Raw genomic sequence first — 10,506 nt, forward strand, 5'->3', positions numbered from 1 at the left:
ACTATTCTACTATTAAAATCACTGGATCTTAACACTACTTATCTAATGTATCACTGGTTAAGAAAATCTAAGTCTATATTGAAGGTTAGCCTAAATCTATATCACAGATGAATCTAAATCTATATCACAGGTTAATCTTATTCTATATCACAGGTTAATGTTGTTAGGCGATAGTGTCCATCGTCGGTGTAAAAAACAAACAAATTTAAATGTATAAATACTAAAATAATCACACAAATAAATAAATAAATAAATAAATGAATCGATCAATAAATAAACAAAATGGTTAATAAATACATGGTCAAGTCGGATACGTAGTCAGAGGTGTTGTTGGTCTAGAGAATTTCTACCGTCGTTAATAATAAATAACATACAACATGATTTGAGAACAAGCTACACTTTACATTGGTTACAAGGACTACATAGAACATATATCTTAAGCCGCGAAAAGATCCTTTCCGTGGTATACCCCGATTGATTTGCCGCTAGTATCTCCTAACTCGTACATCGAGTTGCCAACGACCCTAAGTACAATGCACTTAACTTGCTTTGGTGCAAGTTTTGCGTTAAAATTATCTACTTTTGAACTTTGTTTAAAATTGCGGCGGTATACCATCTGCCCTACTTTAAAAGCTACTTCTCTGCTTCTTAGGTCGTACGTCTTCTTACTTTTCTCGTGTGCCAATTTAAGTTCCTTCATGATCTTTTCCCTGAGTATGTGCATCTTATATTCTGTTGTCTCTACTTCCACGTCAGTATCTTTCAGGGCACTCAATTTCCTGCATAATTCGTATGACGCGCCGTGTTGCATCATCGGGATTCCAAACACAGCTGCATATGGCGACGTACTTATTGCCGTATGTACGACACTGCGAAGGGCAAATGCTGCGTCGCTTACAGCTCTATCCCAATTCTTTTGGTTTCCTTTAATGTATGACCGGATGATTTGCAACACGGAGCGGTTAACCCTCTCTGCGGCATTCCCTTGTGGCGAGTAAAATGCGGTTTTTATGTGCGTCGTACCATACTTCTTCAAGAAGGAGGTAAATATATCTGACGTAAATTGCTTTCCGTTGTCTGAATGCACATACTCAGGTACTCCGAAAATATGGAACACGTCTCTCTCTAGATATTTCACGACTTCGGCAGAGGTGGCTTTTCGCATTGGCTTAAGAAAGACAAATTTTGAAAAATGATCTAAACATACAAATATATAAGCGTTACCATCACAAGTACGTGGGTATGGACCCATGAAATCGACGAACAGACGTTGAAAAGGGCGTTCGGTGAGGTGCTGATTTCCCATTGTTGGTTTGTGGAAGGCGTTTTGAGTTTTGTTTCCTTTGCATATTTCACATGCTTTTACATGTGCATGCACATCTGCAACCATACCGGGCCAATAATATCTTTCTCGGACACGTGATAGGGTCTTATGGATTCCACCGTGTCCAGCTGAAGGCGATCCATGTGCTGTTTCTACCAAGCTCCTTCGCAGCTCAGTTGGAACCCAGAGTTTCCAGGTATGGTCTTCCTGTAGTTCGTCTCCCCTGTTAAATTGTGTTCGTCTGTACACGTAGCCGTCTGAAACGCAAAGCTCTGGTAGTCTGTCTTTATTCTCCGTTATTGTCTTCTGTAGCTCGACGTATTCAATCGACTTACAAGGCGTCCGAGTTAATGTCGATGTCCAGTCTTCTGTCATTGACGTCGATTTCATCCATGTCCATTCGTGAGAGAGCATCAGGCACTACGTTTTGGGTCCCCTTACGGTGTTCTATCTTGAAATCATATGACTGTAGTTTTAGGCTCCATCTAGCCAATCGACCTGAAAGATCCTTTTGACCCATGAGCCATTTCAAGCTAGCGTGATCTGTTATCACCGTAAAAGGTAGACCCTCCACGTATGGCCTGAACCTCTTTATGCTGATTACAGCAGCGTAACATTCCAGTTCCGTAATACTGTAGTTGCGTTGCGCTTTATTTAGTTTAGCTGACACATACGCTATCGGTCGTTCGTTGTTTTCGTCGTCCAGTTGGAATAGTACTCCACCCACCCCGTCTGTCGATGCGTCACACTGTATGTAAAAATGTCTGTTGAAGTCCGGGTGAGTCAGCACTGGTGCCGATATCAGGCTCTGTTTTAGGCTGTTAAACGCCGCCTTTGCATCCTCCGTCATTGAAAACTTTTTTATGTTTTCTTTCGTCAGTCTGTCGTGTAGTGGTGCAGCAATCGTGGCATAGTCCTGTATAAATCGTCTATACCATCCCGTCATCCCCAGGAACCTTCTAAGCTGTTTCGGAGTTCGTGGCTCCGGAAAGTCTCGCATCGCCGCTATTTTACTATCGTCTGTACGGATGCATCCGTCCCCGACCACGTATCCGAGATAGCGCACTTCCTTGTAACAAAATTTGCTCTTCTCAACGTTGATCGTCAATTTCGCATCACGAAGACATTTAGCTACAACAGATAACAAATATAAATGAGACGAAAAATCTTCTGAACAAACAAGTAAATCGTCTAGATACACAAACACTGATTCACGAAGGGAAGCCGGTATCACCTTGTCCATTAGTCGGCACATGCGCTGTGCAGCGTTACACAGCCCGAAAGGCATTACCGTGAAATGGTACAAGGGTCTCCCAGGTACAGTGAAAGCCGTCTTTTCTCTTGATTTCTTCTCTAATGGTATCTGCCAAAACGCGTCTTTTAAGTCGATGGCAGATATATAGCGGGCATTTTGTAGTCGGCTTAAAATACCATCAATATGTGGGAGTGGATAGGCATCTTTAATGGTGCGTTCATTAACTTTTCGGGCATCGAGGCACAGTCTGTTTTTGGTTCCTTTGATTACGAGGGACACAGGTGAGTTCCAGCAGCTGTTGCTCTCTTCTATTACTCCCATATCTAGCATGCGATCGAGCTCGTTGTATATTAATTTCTGTACTGCGGGTGAAATAGGATAATGCCTTTGCTTCACGGGTAGGTGTTCATCAGTGACTTCAATAATGTGTTCCTCCATGTCGGTTTTTCCCAGTCCCAGAACCGCAAACGACGGAAACTGCGCCTTGATGCCCTCTAAAGCTTTGTTTTCCTCGGGACTTAGCGTATGTTGCACCGCATCAAAACACAGATCACCCTCGGCGGGCGCAAGTTCTGATACGACAGCACTCTTAGACGTGTCACTTCGTCCCCTACCAACAACACTAAGTTCAAAAGCCTGCCAAAAATCAACACCTAGGTAGACCTCCTGCTGTAGACCAGGGACAATCAAGAACTCCAGATCCCGAGTCATATCATCCCACACAACTGGCAATGTAATAACCCCTTGCACGGGTGTTTCGCCCCCATTAGCCGTTCTTATGTTTTGACCTTTGACTGGCAATATCAAATGCTCCTTACCATTTAAGATTATATCTGCGTTTTTGCCTAAACAACAAGCTCCTGCACCTGAGTCTAACAACGCTAATGCCTCCTGACCTCCTATAACAGTCCTTGCAAAAAACCGATTATCTCCTTTAACTGTCACTATGGTTGCTATTATCTTATTCCTAATCCTCTTAAAATTCTTTTTCTTTTCTCTCATCTTCTGTATTTTGGTGTAATTCCTATTTGTATTTCTATTTCTTCGTTTATCTAGCTCCTCGCAAAATATGCGTCTGCGGGCTTCCTCATATCTAATTTTCCTGCTGTGCAAACTATCTTTTTCCTTCCTTGGTTTCTTTTCCTTTTCTTCTCTATCCAGTACCCCTAATATCTTCTCACGTTGCAAAATCTTAATGCCTACCTCTCGGCTTAGTTTGTTTGCTGCCTTTCCGGGTGTTCCTTGTTCTGGACAGAGTGCCCGGACATCTCCGCCAGACCCCGGTTTCCCGCCTCAGGTTTAAACACACAGAAGGACGAATCTTTACCACACGCAAAACACTTCATCAGGTGGAAAGAGGACTTACATTTACTGTCCTTTGCTGCTTCAGCCGGGTTTCTAATATAGTAGTCCACCGGCATTCCACAAGCAAAGCACAACATAAGGTGAAATGGTGACGAACAAAAAGTTTGGTTTTGGACACTACTAACACTTTTACTATTATTATTGGACGATTCACACACATTTAGATTGTGGTTGTACGACGAAGGATTGCAGGAAGGAGGGTTGGGTTTCGACAGATCACGCGAAGAGGCGGGACCGGGCTTCATTTTATTTGACCCTGTCATGTCCCTAGTGTTCCTATTGAAAGCTTCTACTTCTGCCCCTGTTTCCCCATAATCGACCCCCACTTCGCTTACTGCTTTAAACCTGGCCCTATTTTCTTTCATGAGCTTCTCTGCTCGCTTGCACTCATGTTTCAATTCAGCTAGGGTCGTCAACTTGGAGCTAAAAGTTAAATTTGCCAAGAATGGCTTAAGGTTTCCTTTTATTATATTCACCAACTCTGGCTCTGGAATTCTTGTTCTCAGGCGGAAGGTGAGATCATGGATATCGGCGTAAAACTCGTCGAAACTCTCTTGCGGGAGTTGCTTCCTCTCCATGATCTCGCGGATCACCTCGTAATCGGAGTCTGCCGATTTGAATTGGGCCAAAAGTTTCGTTTTTAGGCGGGAGTAGTCGAAGTGTGGATCATCTGCGTTATCTTCTAAGACCTGCCAGTACAATTTGAGCGCCGAGCCAGTCACTAAACAGTGAAAATCTGCAAGTATCTGCCCGTAACTCAACTGGTACTGCAATCTCATCCTCTCTACCCTAAAAACAAAACTTTCGACCGTCATTCCCTTCGGCGACCCATCGAACTTAAGGTTCCACTTATGAAGATCGATCCGCTTTCTGCCGTAATTGTCCCTAAGCCTATCTTCCCCTAGCTGAGTGTTGCCGCTAGTTTCCCTACTTGCCCTTTCGTTGTTATGCCCTGGTGTTGAGGTAGACGCTGGAGGAGGTGCTGCTGCTGGTGCTTGCATCGACGACTCCACGTCTGCTACTCGATTACTTAGACGTGACACGTCGGCTCTCATCTTACGGAACTCGTCCATTGCTTCTAGTACGATTTGGTTTTGCTGTGAGATAGTTTCCATGATCGCATTCAAATTGTCCATGCGATCTGCAGGCGGTGCAGTATTTCGTCGTCCCTCCTGCTCTTCATTTCCAGGTGGTCTCCGTGGTCTAGCTCCCCCGAATGCTCCTCCCGCCGCCTGCTGATCCTCTCCCTGTTCGGACATCTCCAGCATAGACAACTTTCGAGAAAAACTAAGGGACCTTTCGGTGTCTTCTACTACTAGCGTGTTGGTCACAGCGAACTCTTTCCTCCCCCTGTCAATCTGCTCAAAATTTCCAAAAACTCTGGCAGAACAACGGTTAAGGAAATCGGTTGGCAGGAAGTCTACCGGAATCTCAATACCCGTGTCTATCTGTGTGAATACAGACCCAACTACCTGGTTCTCGAGTGCTCTAGAGATGCTTCGAGTGACCGGCCTTCGTCTATTGCTATTAAAAATCCCTAATCCAGGCCTTCGTATTTCTTCTTCCTCTTGTTGCCTATCCATGTACCACTGAGATGAGGTACACAAAAAGCAATCTAAAGAAAATTTGCCGAAGATGGTCTAAAGCTATTATTCAAACTTTTGCTTTCAACGAGAAAAACAAAAAAGGTTATTAATAGGATTGAAAATTCCCAAAAAAAAAATAATTCTTTATATCAAACAACGAAATTCGCGATGTACAAAATCCCAAAAATTTTAAAATTAACGCAAAAAAACAAGCTGTAAATTAAAACTTCTAAGGATTTATATTTGACCGTTGTTATTTATATAAATGTACGTGTGTGTAAAGAAATATGTGTAAATAAAAAAATTCAAAAATTTACATATAGGAATCAGTTCAGTATCAAAATATAAAATGAATCACTATATGTGGAATAATATATGTATGTGTGTTCTGATAGAATTCGAATATAAATATGTACGCGCAAGTGTGTGTCGATTTCTTAAACGTATGGACTATTAAAATTTAGCGAGGTTGAAAATTCAGTATCCTCTACAGAATTCAGAACGTGGTAGGAAAAATAAAACAAAAAACTAGATTTATACAAGAAAAAAATAATAATAACAATTAAAATTCAGTACTGGCTCTAACTCTATATTTGTTTCGCTTAGTTCTATTGGTATTAGACTCGATTATTATGATTAAGAAATTTTATAAAAAAAGTAGTAAAGAGAATTAATGAGGAAATCAAAACTAAATATCCACCTTTATTCCAGTTCGGTGGCTTATAGTTTCCTAGAAACTAACTTATTGGAATAATGTAAAAAAAAAAGCTGGAAAAGCAATGCTATAAAAAAAAACAAATATTAAAGAAATAAAAAGACTAACAATTCAGAATCCACTTTAAAATTCAGTTTGTGGTTGATTAACTATTCTTGCTTGATCGCTTAGAACGATGAAATTTGTATAAAAAAGTAAAGCGTAAAATAAAGCAATAGGTAGAAAACAATAAATTAAACTAAAAAGGACAATCCGAATCTAAACCTAAAATTTGGTGGCTTATGTATCTCCTAGATACTTGCTAAAAAAATTCAATAAAAAATATATAAGACAATTTGAGAAACTAAAATGAAAACGGTAAAAAATATTAAAAACTTAAGCTCTATTTAAATTAAACTCAAATTTATTTGGAAACTAAGTAAACGCTGATTTTATGGTCTTATAGTTATTTTAACTTGCAACGGTAAAATATTCGTTAAGTGGTTAGCGTGTATCGGTGTTGACCTCGCGAAGGAATTGAAACTTAGGTCGGTGCTGCTTACGTCCGTCAGTTCTCAGTCCGAAGTCATGTCAGCTAGTCCCCCTTTTGATTACCCTATTCGACACTTCAACGGTCAGAGCACTTGCTCCAGCCGTGGTTGCCGAACATCTTTGAATAAAGTCCCAAATCTACCCCCAGTGGTCAAAAGCTGCAAACCTCACATGTAGGTGTTGCTGGAACATCACCTGGCAGCTTGAGCAACTTTGCCACAAACAAAAACATCTTGGACTGTGCTAGTCTCGACTTCGAATACCACCTTATCAAGACGTTGAAATCGAAGAAAGGGAACTTCGAAGTCGGACTAACACTACCCCCCGTCTATCTAAATGTCACTTAGGCACAAATCACTTCACCGACTTGGAAAGTGATGCTACCTTCGTAACCCTAACCTGTCCGAGAGAAGGAAAATAAATTAGTTAGAAAATTTTACTTGACATGAGAATAGTGAGAAATTTGTTAATGAAATGAAAAAAAAAGGAAAAAAAAATAAAAATATTAAGTTATGAAGGGAAAGGAAGAGTTGGGCTATTCGTTGGAAATTTGAAGAAGAGAACCGAAAGAAAACTTAATAGAATGAAATATGAGAAAAAAAAACACAAAAAGATGATCGGGATATTTCGTTGGGCGCCATTGTAATGTAACTGCTTGGTCCGGGGCGAGAAGGGTGGCGGTTAGGCATGGTGGTAGCCCGGCTGAGGCTCGTCGGCGTTGAGGCGCGGTTCTTGCCACCTTCCTCAACCCACAGTCACAAAAACAAAATCATAATTATCATGCCTAGAGAGAAAAACATAGGGACCTGTAGAAGATAAGGAGAAAGAAAAGGAGAAGAGAGCAAGCGGGAGAAGACCGTCCGTGTCAGGTGGAGTCATCCCACCCCTCTTGTTCATGAGGCATGAACAACCTTGAACTCCACTTTGACTCCGATAACCGAGTGGAGTTCCCTTGTCCTGACGTTCGTCTGTCTGTAATTGTCTAGTCTAAATCACCGTCCGTCAGTGGGTTGCAACACCTAACTCATTCCTAGTGTGCCACCAGGGCAACACCCACACTAACACAAAAGAAAACTTAGAGGGCCTGCATTTTTCCTAACACTGTTTCAGCCAATAAATTCGAAATAACTCATTTCCTCTTCATACAAGTTTATTTTCACTAATTCTATGTTTACTTATATCTAGTGATTTGTATTGGTAATTCTAAATTCTATTCTTTTTTATCCTGATCTACACTCAATCAAAATAACAAAGAAAAGATACTGCAATTACTGCATACAATATTCAAAGAAAAAAAATAAAATAGATAACAAGAACATAAAATAACCACGACGGGAACACCCTTTACTTAAGAACTCTATTTCTTGCTTATATTAAGAAATAGTTAAAACGCTCACCTAAATATTTGCATACGATAACAGGTTAGGCAAAGAATCAAAAAAAAAAAAAGGAGAGATTACGACAATGTTATATAAATATTACCATTCATTATATGTATATAATCATCCACTTACTCATCTCCTCACGCTCATCTGCAGTCTAGGTACCAAGGCTGTAGCAGCGGGAGCTGAAAAAAATAGAAATAAAGAGCAAAAAAAAAACCCTATTCCATGTACTTGTACTATTATATATTATTACCTCATGGAACTTTCAGTTCCGGTTTATGAATGTTAAAATGCGCATGCACATTTTTTTCTGGTGCGCTCGTGGTAATTGATAAAGAAAAATAAAAAAAGGAAATATTTACTAAAAAAAGTAAAAAAAAAATTAAAAATAATCACGGGGTAAGTGTGAAGTGTACAGTGGAAATATATTGGTCGGTACGAAAACAAGTGGTTACCACGAAAAGTGGTTTACCAACGACCAAATTTCTTAGGAAAGAACAAGGAAGGTGCCACGCGTGTTTGAGGCAGATCCTTTTTTTTTTCTTATAGACATACTTAATTAAGAAAGCGAAGTAAATAAAATTCCAAAAAAAGGTAAAAGAATATAGCAATTATCAATATATATAATGAAAAAAGATTCATGTGTGCCTACGGATTAATTAGGGTGTAAGAAAAAAAAAAAAATACGGAAGAAAAAAAAATCAAGCTCGCAAAAAAAGGAATTCAAAAAAAAAAATTAAGCGAATGCTAAAATACTAAGTTAAGTAATTATGCAAAAAAATCATATATACATAAATGTGATGAAAAGTGTGTGTGAAGTGAATACTATGTATGTATGTGTGTTTTTCGGTAAGTGAAATATGTTAGAAAAAAAAAAGAATATGTAGGTATATAAGAATGAGAAAACTCTAAAAAAAAATTAAACTACAATTCAACAATATTTCAGGCTTAGGAGTTACAGGGAAATTCAGGGCATAAATCTTACAATCTAAAACATGATTTTTAAACAGCAAAAAAACCTAAATCGATATTGTCGGTTCCCTCCGTGGTAGTTTGGTGTTGTCGTATTTGCGGCGAATTCGAATAATGTACTGAGTGTACTCTTTACCTTTGAGATGTCTTCTCACCACAGCCCCGCTGATGTAGCAATCCACACCAGCGACCAGCTATGTATAACTCACCGCTAATTGTAGTTTGTGATATGATGTGATACAACGTGAAGTGATGTGCTCTGATGATATGTTGCGTGCTCTTGTTCGGTGTGGTGTGATGTGATGTGCAGCCCTCTCTTTGCGTGTGTTTAAGTTGTGTTTTGGGATAATATCCTTTCACCTGCTAATAGCTTTGGTTGTGTTTGTGCTTACCGTGTATTTTGATGGATAGTTGGAATTATTTGATGTTGGTTTTACTATTTCCGTGTTTGAATGTTTTGTATCAGAAAGTATGTACAAGTGTGGTCGTGGTGTTTTTGAGTGTTGCGTGGTTATTGTTGGTGGGGTTGTGTGGTGTTTTTGAGTGTTGCGTGGTTATTGTTGGTGTGGTTGTGTGGTGGTCGCCGGTGTGTTTGTGATCGGCAGGTGTGGTTGCTGGTTGGATGTTTCGTGGTTAAGGTTGTGCGTGTATTTCTGAGGTTGTGGTTTTGAATGTGGATCTGCGGTGTAGTAGCTTATCTATGTTTCGGTGGTTGGTTGCAATTGCGTGTGGTTGTGAATATGGATGTATGCAATCTTTTGGTGTGGATGCGATTTTTCTTACTTCCCCCTTTTTTTTTTGTGGTTTGGACGAGTGAGAGTGTTTTATGTTGCACTGGTGGCTTACGTGTTCGGTGTGGGTTGTTGTAGCTATTGGTGTTTGTGGCTCGGTGTGGTGTCTGTTGGTGGCTGTGACGCGGTGTGGTTTGTAGTTGGTGGTTCGGGTGCCTCGCACCGTTGCTTTAAGCGAGTCTCCTTGTGGTGATGCTAAGAAAAGGAAAACCAAACAATAAAAATATGAAGCTGGGCATAACAATGTCATGTATAGCATTTAGAGACCATTTTTCCGGCGAACTTTAATGTTTATCTGCCCAAACATAAATCAATTTTCTTTCAAGATCATTTTCTTTACGGAGCAGATAAACTATGAAGCTCACTTGAGAAAATGGCACTAAATTCAATATCACTTTTGGGCTAGTCACTAAGGTAGATGTGTTTACTTACCGTTGGTGGATTTTGGTGCCTAGCACCGACGGTGGTGATTGGTTTCCTTTGGGGATTCCTTCAATGTAAACTATGGATGACAAGAGGGGAATGAGATAAATTATGCGGGCGTTAATGGAGGGTTATAGGCATGGGACTACTGTACTACTG

Source organism: Eurosta solidaginis, chromosome 1 (assembly GCF_040869045.1).
Source record: "Eurosta solidaginis isolate ZX-2024a chromosome 1, ASM4086904v1, whole genome shotgun sequence".
Classification (NCBI taxonomy): domain Eukaryota; kingdom Metazoa; phylum Arthropoda; class Insecta; order Diptera; family Tephritidae; genus Eurosta; species Eurosta solidaginis.